Genomic DNA, 11,334 nt, shown 5'->3' with positions numbered 1-11,334 from the left:
CCTTACCTTTCCGTACTTCCTGACGGAATCCGATTGGTGCCGGACATTTCGTTCCTGCCTAAGGTAATTTCTGAATTCCATCTGCAAGCTGAAGTCTTCTTGCCGACTTTCTTTCCAAATCCAGTATCTGCTGAGGATAGATTACTGCATACACTGGATGTCAAGAGGGCTCTCTTGTTCTACCTGAAAAGGACACATCCAACTAGGAAAGATCCCCATCTATTCCTTTCATATGCGTCACCTCGCCTGGGGACTCGTATAACAGCCCAGCGTCTATCCAAGTGGATAGTGGAATTGGTTCGTCTTTGCTACCTCCTGGCAAAACAGCCGTTGCCTGGTCCCATCAGAGCTCACTCCACTAGGGCTCTCGCGACATCTACGGCTTTTCTGAAAGGTGTGCCAATACATGACATCTGCAAAGCTGCCACGTGGGCTACGCCCAATACATTCATCAGGCATTACGCCCTCGACGTCCGACGCACCAATGACAGCATCGGCCGTCACGTTTTGTCTTCAGCCCAGCGATGAACATCCTGCCAGCACCCTCCTCCAGGTAGGATATGGCTCGCCAGTCTCCCCTTGGTGTGAAGCACAGAGACCACGAAGAAGATAAACAGGTTGCTTACCAGTAACTGGTGATCTTCGAGTGGTCATCTGTGCATTCACACCACCCGCCCTCCTTCCCCTCTGCTGTCAGCTCCTGATTTTTTGATAGGTGTTGATTGGCGGCGGTGCTTTGAAGGAACTGGCGGGATCTCCGCGCCCGTCCCCTCTGAGCATGCGCGCTGGGGTTCCTGCGCATGCTCAGTGGGACTCGCGCGAAAATCCTTTGAAACAGAGCTTGCTACAGCACCGGTTGGGTCAGCGCAGGCGCACTAAACCCATTGGTGTGAATGCACAGATGACCACTCGAAGATCACCAGTTACTGGTAAGCAACCTGTTTTTGTGTAGAGGGTTAACCGCATGGAAGGCCCGCTGCGGCTGACATGATACCTTGCACGCCTTGCTAGTACACAACAAAGACAAAGACTAACGGCCAGCTGGCCAACTATGTACATACCTGGGTACACACCCCCAGGTCCTGTTGGTGGGTTTAAATCTCCCGCCACGGTCCCATTGGTCCCCCAGTGGAGGGACCAGGAGCCTAGGCCCCATTGTTCTTCCAGAGTCAAGCTCTGAGGTATTAGCTGGCCCCTGGTGGCGGTCAGCGGACACAACACATGTGTACGAATGTGAAGATTTTGATAGTGTGGACAGAGGTCATTTCGGGGGGGATCGCGGGGGATCGCAGTTTTCCCGGGTGAGGTACGGGGGCGGGGCACATGACAAAGCCCCGCCCCCTGCTTCCGGCCCTCATTCAGCCAGGAGGAGGCAGGAGAAGAGGGAGGGTAAGTTGCTTCCTCCCTGCCTCTCCCCACCCCTGCCTGCCTGGGGCCAGGGAGGGCCTTTGCGGGGCTTCCTTGCACTCCCGCCGGCCTTGCAGGTCCACTGCCGGGCCCCTCATGGGGCTCGGCAGTGGAGCTGCAAGGCCGGCGCCGGCGGCCGGGCCCGTTGGGGGCGAGGTGTGTGGCCTTATGACACACTTCCGGTGATGTCAGGGGGTGTGGCATATGCTAATGAGTTATGCTAATGAGTTCCCCTAGCTCTTTTTCTACGAAATGACCCCTGAGTGTGGATGTGTTCTGCTAAAAGGGGTGTGTTCCCCCAGCACAGGGGAAGGGTACCACGGATCGCAGGAGGGGATCTGTTGCAACACATTTCTGCAGGGGCTCTGGCCTCGTGCAGGTTTATCCACTCCAGTGGCAGCCCCACCTGAAGCTGCTGGCAGGGGAGACACCATGATCACGAAGGTGGTTTTCCCAGGGTGAGGCTCATCCGTTGTACTCAGAATGTCCTGACCCCTGCGATTTCCCCCCAATGCAGGGAACCTCGACTGTATAATTTGCGGTAGTGGAGGACTGTGTTCGTCATTTCCCCTGATCACCTCGGTTCAAAGACAGAATTGTTCTCAATACGTGCTTTTCTTGAGATGTAACCAGGGAATGCACTACAACGGCCAGATCTTTCCTTCCCAGGAAAGGCTGCAGTTGGTTAACCAGTGGAAGCTGGTAAAAGGCACCCCTGGCCAAAGATGCTTATCCAGCAGCGGGCCTGGGTCCAAGAGCACCCGCAGACTATGGCCGTGTTCTTTCAAGGAGAGCTAGATTCAAATTTAGTAGCACCTTAGAGACCAATAAGATTTACAGGGTACACACTTTTGAGAGTCAAGCTTAAACCCTGAGAAGCCTGTTGGTCTCTAAGGTGCTACTGAACTCAAATTTAACTGGCAATTTACTCCCCTCCCCATATGTAACTGTTGAGGAAATCTGTTCAAGTGTATCTGAGGAAGTGTGCATCTGCACACGCTAGTTATGGACTTGAACTTAGTTCTCACAGCTGTTCATTAACTCTTGTATTTGTATGCTAATTTGCCGCCATTCACAGGTCTACCAACTGCTTTAATCCAATCTCCGGTATACTTCTGCCTCTTTTATTTATTTTATTTATTTTGGGATTTATATCCCACCCTACCCAGCGGCTCAGGGCGGCTTGACTCTTGACTGTAATTACCCCTTCCTGGCATCGAAACCCCCCCCCCCCATCCTCTCTCTCCCTATATGTAAGGCTTGAGGAAAACTGTTTCCGTGTATCTGATGAAGTGTGCTTGCACGCAAAAGCTTATACCCATAATTCAACTTCGTTGGTCTTGGAGGCGCCACTGGACTCAAACTTTTTATTCCTCTGAAACTATGTTTAAGGGGAGTTCAACCCCACCCAGAATGGGTGACACCTTAATTCCTGAGTCAGGCCTTCTCCACACCAGTGGCAATTCTGCCTTGTGGTGTTCATTAGCCTGCATCTGCTCCAAAATTGCCTCTAGGCACTAGTTCAGGATTTCTGCAGCCCCCCTCGGGATCAGCAGAAAGTGTGAGAAAGAGCTGAGTGTTATCCGCATATTTGTGACAACCCAGCCCCAATTGAATTTCCTTCCAATAAGTAGTCAATATAAGGGTGTGATAAAGCAAGGGGGGACAGGAGGGAAGGAATGAGGAAGAGAACCAAATGATGTGCAAGGCAGGCTCTAGTCCATGGGAAAACTTGTTTGCTTTTAACATGTCAAAAGACTCTCTCTGTCTCATGTTTTTGCTGAACAAAGTTTGAGTCCAGTGGCACCTTTAAGACCAACAAAGTTGAATTCTGGGTATAAGCTTTCGTGTGTTTGATGACATGTGCATGCACAGGAGAGCTTACACCTTGAATAAAACTTTGCTGCTTCAAGCCAACACAGCTACCCACCAGATTCTATTTCACGTTTTTGCTATAATAGACTAACAACAGCGACCCCCTTTGGGATTTATTCTTCCAGGATGCAGGCGGAGTGATGCATTTAGACTCCTCCCTGCCATCCTGGGGCTCCAATGGAAAGCCCACTGAAGCAGATGCAGGGGTCTGCGTGGAAAGATTGCGTAAGAAGGCAGCAGTGAGAGGCGTGCCTGTATGCAGATTCATGTGGACGCAGAGCATTGTGGGAACAAAAGCGAAGGGAAGATCGGGACTCCCCTTGCCCCCCAGGACATCTCCTGCAGTTTGGAGCATGGCAGCATTAGTGACGTTAGTGACGTGCTGGGCTGAGACGACAGGAAGGGGTGTGCCTGTGGCCACCGTATGCTGGATGTTGGGGCCCAGAAGAGGCGGGGGTGACGGTGCCTTCCCAACTCATACTTACCTGGCAGGGGAGACACCATGATCACGAAGGTGGTTTTCCCAGGGTGAGGCTCATCCATTGCACTCCGGGTGTGCTGACCCCTGCGATTTCCCCAAATGCGGGAAACTCGACTGCATAATTTGTGGTAGTGGGGGACTGCGTTCGCGCTTTCCCCTGGTCATTCAGGTTCAAAGACAGAAGAGCTTTTGTTTCATATAAACAACAAATTATTTGTTTCTTTTTAAAAAGTTTTGTCTTATGTTTCCTCCCCAGAGATTCCCTGCACTCACTTTTCCTGTGTTTATTCTGTTTACGCCTTTACCTGGTTTAAAGACAACAAAGCCCTTATTCTCAGTGCTCTTTCTGAATGACACTATTCCTGTGGCTTTCCCTGCAGTTGGATGCTTTTGTTTCCTGAAATACAGTTTTCTGAGTAGTCCCTCAAACAAAATTCTCTCTTCTAGTTTTGCCATCCTTCTAGCATTCAGCAATGCTCCCACTCTCCTGCCTTTCTGTAAACTATGCAATTATTCAGGAGGGTTTTTCTGTGCAGATAGTAAGATTGCACCGTACAAAAAGGTTTCCAAAATTACTTGGATAAATGATTAGGGACTGTGGTCTGTATTATTTTCTGTGGGTTGCTAAAAGTAAGATCCTGCTATGTAATTTTGCATCACTGAATGTGTCATGTTAAAAGCTATGCTTTGCTTCAGTTCTGATTTTAGATCTCTAGTTCAATCCAGATTTCCGCAATCCTAAACCTATTGCATTGCTACTGAACGTCTCATCCTGTTGACTGTATTGAATCACTCTGTGTAATCCACCTTGAGTCCCCAGTAAGAAAGGGAGATTATAAATAAATAAAACATAAATAAATAAATAAATAACTACTCTGAATCGAAGAAAGCAAGGTGGGATAAAAACATACTTTCAATGCAAAAATTGTACTGTATTTTGTTGCCCTACAAAATTGTATGTCCTTTAAAAAGGGGGGGGGTGTTAATAGGTTTCAGGCCTCCAGAGACTGACTTTTATCTGATTTGTTTCTGGGATCAATTCAAGACACAGGTCATTACCTACAAAGCTGTTCATGGCTTAGTAACCACACAGGACCAGTTTGGTGTAGTGGTTAGGAGCACGGACTCTAATCTGGGAGAACCGGGTTTGAGTCCCCACCAGTGTTCCCTCTAAGCTGAGTTAATGTGAGCTAGCTCACAGTTTTTTAGCCTCCGACTCACACATTTCTGTTTTAGCTTAGGAAGGATGGCTCCAGAGCAGACTAGTTTATGCAGGAGCCAAATCGCTCACTCACAACTTTAATGCCAGTAGCTCACAAAGCAGAATTTTTGCTCACAAGACTCCACAGTTTAGAGGGAGCATTGTTCCCCACTCTTCCACATGCAGCTGCTGGTGTGACCTTGGGTCAGTCACAAGTTCTCTCAGAGCAGTTCTCTTGAGAGCAGTTCCCGAGAGAGCTCTCTCCGTCCCACCTACCTCACGGGGTGTCTGTTGTGGGGAGGAGAAGGGGAAGGAGATTGTAAACCGCTCTGAGACGCCCGAGTGAAGGGCAGGGTATACATCCAATCATCATCATCTCCTCCTCCTCCTCTCCTCAAAGGAGTAAAAATGACCAACCATCTGTACCTGAGCGATCTCTCTTCTGCCCCCCCCCATCCATGTCCTGGGCTGGCCGAGGAGGTCCACAAGACTCTCTCACTTCTGTCTGTTGCAGAATACGTAAAATGGAGCTGTTCAGAAGGGCATAAGAGAACATAAGAACATAAGAGACGCCAATGTTGGATCAGGCCAAAGGCCCATCCAGTCCAACACTCTGTGTCACACAGTGGCCAGAAATACCAGGTGCCATCCGGAGGTCCAGCAGTGGGGCCAGGACATTAGAAGCCCTCCCACTGTTGACCCCCCCCCCAAGCACCAAGAAGACAGAGCATCACTTGCCCCAGAGCCCCTAGCTATACCTTGTGGCTAATAGCCACTGATGGGCAGTTTTATAAAGTGCTGTCAAGTCGCTGCCAACTTATAGTCACCCCAGCAAGGGGCTTTCACTGCAAGTGAGACGCAGAGGCGGCTTGCCGTTGCCTTCCTCTGTGAGGTCTTCCTCAGTGGTCTCCCTTCCAAGCACTAACCCTCCTTAGCTTCTGAGATCTGATAAGACTGGACTGTACCACACCACCTTCCCTCCCGTAAAGGGAATAGTCTGAGGGGGTATGTTTCCCCCCCCCAATTACATCCCTTTATACCCTTGGGAAAATGTTCTTGAAAGCTGGGAAGCTGCATCCAGTACAACATGAAAGGCTTCCGCTAGTAAGGAAATGCTGCACAACTCTGGATCATGTGCAGAAGCAGTTTGGTTTCGGAACCAGCTTGGTGTAGTGGTTAGGAGCACGGACTCTAATCTGGGAGAACCGGGTTTGATTCCCCACTCCTCCACTTGCACCTGGCTGGATGACCTTGGGCAAGCCACAGTTCTCTCAGAGCTGTTCTCTCAAGTTCTCGAGAGAGCTCTCTCAGCCCCACCTACCTCACAGGGTGTCTGTTGTGGGGAGGGGAAGGGAAAGGAGTTTGCGAGCTGCTCTGAGACACCTTCGGGTAGTGAAGGGCGGGGGTATAAATCCAATCTCTTCTCTCTTCTTCTTCCTGTGGATTGTCCAGGGATGGTCATTATTTTAAAATGGGGGGGGGGGGAATTATCAGAAGAAAAACAACTGTAGTAACTTTTTTTCCTGAATGAGGTTTGTGACCTGATCCCATGTACATCTCCTTTGAAGTAAATTCCTTCGAAATCCAGTGTAATTTACTTCTAGAAAAACAGCTGGCAGAAAGGTTTGCTAAAGCAACAGTAGACAGGAGAGGGGAAGGAGGAAGAGAACTGAAGGATGTGGATCAGGCGGCCTTTAACATGTCAAAAGATTCTCTCTGCCTCTCTCTTGTTTTTGCTGTAACAGACTAACAACAGCGAGCCCCTCTGGGATTTATCCTTCCAGGATGCAGGCGGAAGGATGCACTGAGACTCCGCCCTGCCATCCCGGGGCTCCAATGGAAAGCCCACTGAAGCAGATGCAGGGGTCTGCGTGGAAAGATGGCGTAAGAAGGCAGCGGTGAGAGGCGTGCCTGTATGCAGATCAATGTGGACGCAGAGCATTGTGGCAACAAAAGCGAAGGGAAGATCGGGACTCCCCTTGCCCCCCAGGACATATCCTGAAGTTTGGAGCATGACAGCATTGGTGACGTTAGTGACGTGCTGGGCTAAGACGACAGGAAGGGGTGTGCCTGTGGCCACCATATGCTGGATGTTGGGGCCCGAGAGAGGCGGGGGGGTGATGGTGCCCACTCAACTCATACTTACCTGGCAGGGGAGACACCATGATCACGAAGGTGGTTTTCCCAGGGTGAGGCTCATCCATTGCACTCCGGGTGTGCTGACCCCTGCGATTTCCCCAAATGCGGGAAACTCGACTGCATAATTTGTGGTAGTGGGGGACTGCGTTCGCGCTTTCCCCTGGTCATTCTAGTCACAAAAATAGATGGAAGTTTTCTTTATTTGCAATTTCTCCTTGTAACCTTACTTGTTTACTTTACTTTTCTCTAGCACATGGCCTTCTGTGTTGTATGCAAAAAATCTTTTTTTGTTCCTTTGTCCTACTTGTCTTGGCAAGGCTGCAGATTCATCCAGTGCCTGAAGATGAGGAAATACAACAGAGTTTGAGTCCAGTGGCACATTTAAGACTAACAAAGATTAATTCAAGGTTTAAGATTTTGTGTGCATGCACAGGAAAGCTTACCCCCAGAATTAAACTTTCTTGGTCTTCCGGGTGCCACTGGACTCAAACTTTGTTCTGTTTCTGCAGACCAACACAGCTACCCACCTCCTCTGTTTACAGGGAAATACAGAAAGCTTTCCACTTTTCTTTCTCTTTGGTTGTGGATCTGGTCTTGTGTGTTACAATCCAGACCCTTCTGGGTTTTCTGTCTTTTAAGTTCTCATACGCCTGATCAACAACTGAGGTTTCTGTGATGGCTGCTTGCTTAAGCATGAATGCCTATTTTAAATCCAGCTGAAGTTATATAGTTCTAATAAACAGATAAAAATTTAACTTAATCAGAAAGTAAACACTGTGAGAGGGATGCAGCAGCAAAACTTGGAAGTTAAAATATAATTTGTAATTATCCCTAATGGAGCTGAAACCCAAGGTGATGGAAGAGCTTATTAAAACACTATTCACAGAATTTAGGGTTGTAAGATCAATGTAATGTAGGTGAATAGGGTTATGTTTTATGGGTTATGAAAATATTATTAAGACATGTGAACAGTGGAAATTCTGTAAAAGTAACAGATATGAAAAGTGATTGCTAAGATCTCCTTGTAGCCCTCCACCTCTAGAATCTTTGCAATGAGTTATATAACTAAGGTGATTATATGAAATAGCAAAATAGAAAGAAACTAGGGTGATTGAATAGCAGTTGAATGAGTATACTTCTAAGATATGAGAAGATACTATTGTGGAAAGTTAGTAATAGTGGCTGATTAAAATAATAGATGAATTTATAAAAAGGAGTATTGATGCTTAGATAGGGAAAATAAGCAACTAAATATGGAAAGGATAATTTATGAAAAATATATAGTAAAAAGGAGGAATGTTCTGAGAAATATCAAGAAAACAAATGAGTGTGGTAATGATAATATACTTAGGGAAATGCGATGTATCTAGAAAGGATATGTTTGTTGTGATTTACGTGTTTGTATGTCTATAAAGTGTGAAAATTCAATAAATATAATTTAAAAAAACCAAAACACTATTCACAGTCGACCTTAATGTTTAAGCTGAAAGTTTTCCATGACAGTCAAACTCATATCAGTAGTGAAATATGGGCCACTTCCACAGAGTGGCAGGAAAAGTTGCCTCTGCTATGAAATGAGTCTAGGTAGAGATTTTGCTTGCATGTCCTGTCTCTAGGCCAATTGCTGCTCCCACCCCCACCCCTCCCTTGCAGTCTGTGGTTGCTCAATGGCTTAAATGGTGGGGGGGGGACCCTCGGTTCACTATTTCGAAAGTTAAGTTTAGCTTGGCTACCTCCCCAGATTGGCTGTAGGAAGAGAGTCCACATGGGCACTCTGTCCACAGTTTCCCTTTGAGAAGGGGCAAAAGAGGTGTTACTTTTTTACTCCAGATCAAAGGGAGAAAGTACGAGAGCTCCAGAAGTCCTGACTGAAATGAGCCTGATCTCATGTGGGCCCCCTCCTCAAAAAACATCGTGCAGGCATTTAGCTGGCCAAGGCGGCTGTTGTGAACATTACCAGGTTTCTAGAACAAAGTTTGAGTCCAGTGGGGCAGCTTTAGGACCAACAAAGTTTGGATTCAGACTTTATTCTGTTGCTTCAGACCAGTGTGGCTACCCACCTGAACCTATACCAGGTTTCTGTCTTTTAAGATTCTGTGCCTGAGACGAAGATTGATTTCAGAGTGTTGTTAAATCCAGGCTATCTGAATCCAAATTGGTGTCATTTTTCAAGTAATGAGAAAATGATGGAAGCTTGACAGGTATCTCTGATTTTGTGTTTCACGTGTTTCACTTAGGCAGATCATGAGAGGGAGGGCAGGAAGGGTTGCATCAGTGCTTAGTTCTTGTAGCCCTTTCTTACACACCTAGGGAAATACTGATTGCTACTTTGGGATCAGGCAGCAATTTTTCTCCAGGCCAGTTTGGCCAGGGATCCTGGAGGTTTTTTGCCATCTTGTGGGCATGAAGCAAGGATCACTGGGTGTGTGTGTGGGGGGGGGGCAGGTATTTGTGAATTTCCTGCATTGTGCAGGGGGGTTGGACTAAATTACCCTGGAGGTCCCTTCCAACTCTATGATTCTGATTCAGTGTATACAGTTGGGGTACAATGACACTAAAACTGTCAAGAATGAATACAAACAACAATCCTAGATGTTGGAAGAAGTGCGGACAAGAAGGCACGTACCTACATTGCTGGTGGGATTGTCCACAAATTAAACATTTCTGGAAAGAAGTAACGGCCAAAATTAAGGAGATAACGTCCCAGGAAATCGCTTTTAAACCGGAAGTTATACTCCTACACAAATGGGATGATTTGATAGTAGACAACACTAGGGAGACTATTTCGACATTACTAGCGACAGCCAAATTGACGATAGCCGCGGGATGGAAATCACCAACCCCACCCTCTTTGGCAGGGTGGCATGATAAGCTATGGCAGCAGTTTGTTATGGCTAAAATCACGGATTCGGTACAAAGAACACAACAGACAAGTACAGCTCCGAGTATGAGATATATTAGAACATGGTCACCAATACTGAATTGTATGGCAAGGGGAGGTATACTCCCAAGTAACACTGCATACCATGAGTGGTTACACTTGTGAGACATACTAAACAATCGGATATACGAATAGCTTCACACTCTGCACCCATACTCAAAACAACTATTACTTCGACTATAAATACTAACGTATGGAGGGGAACATAGTGTCATTTGATAACCATCGGTAGTACTGTATTGAGTAATGTTAAACGAATTATATATGATGTGTTTATACACTGTTCGTAATATACCAATAAAAATATTTTTTAAAAAAACTGTCAAGAATATACACTACCATTTGGTGTAGTGGTTAGAAGCGCTGGGAGAACCGGGTTTGATTCCCCACTCCTCCACTTGCAGCTGCTGGATGACCTTGGGCAAGCCATAGTTCTGGCACAGCTGTTCTTGAAAGCGAAAGCGGTCTCTCAGCCCCACCTACCTCACAGGGTGTCTGTTGTGGGGAGGGGAAGGGACAGGAGTTTGTAAGCCGCTCTGAGACTCCGAGTGAAGGTGGGGTATAAATCCAATCTCTTCTTCTCTACCGCCTGCAAAAAGTTTAGAACAAGCAAAAAACTGATCTGTATAAAGGTGCAAAGAAAGAAAATCCAGTCGTTCCAAGAAGGAACCTGTATTGTGGCCGATGTCTTTGCCTTCCAGTTGAGTAAAAGGTAAAGGTTCGCTTGCTCGAAAGCCAGTCGAATCTGACTCTAGGGTTGTGGTGCTCATCTCTGTTTCAAAGCTGAAGAGCCAGCGCTGTCCGAAGACATTTCTGTGGTCATGTGGCCGGCATGACTGAACACCAAGGCGCACGGAACGCTGTGACCTTCCCACCGAAGTGGTACCTATTCATCTACTTGCAATTTCTTGCTTTCGAACTGCTAGGTTGGCAGTCCAGTTGAGTACAAACCAGAAAAAAATGGATAACCTTTGAGAGGGAAATATTTCAAGCAAACTTGGAATATTTGTTAAAATCCACGCTCCAGCTGTTAGAAGAGTTGAAGTTTGCATTGTCGTCTCTGCATTTTTCCTCTTTCAGTGTCGGTGGGTGGTGATTGCAATGGACAGGGCCTTTCCAGTAGCTGTGCCGGGTTTCGGAGTGCCCGCCCCTTCTCCATTCCTGGCACCATCGCTGTGCATCACTGAGCACTACACCAAGACCCTTCTCCCCCCCCCCCCCCCCGTTTCAGCTGAAAAAGTTAATTAGGTTGGTATTCCAGACTCTTCAGCCTTTCCTCATAGGAAAGGT

The sequence above is a fragment of the Gekko japonicus genome, unplaced genomic scaffold (genome assembly GCF_001447785.1).
Source record: "Gekko japonicus isolate JY-2015 unplaced genomic scaffold, Gekko_japonicus_V1.1 scaffold10, whole genome shotgun sequence".
NCBI lineage: Eukaryota > Metazoa > Chordata > Lepidosauria > Squamata > Gekkonidae > Gekko > Gekko japonicus.
The sequence above is the reverse complement of the archived record's forward strand: the minus strand, read 5'-3'. Positions refer to the sequence as shown.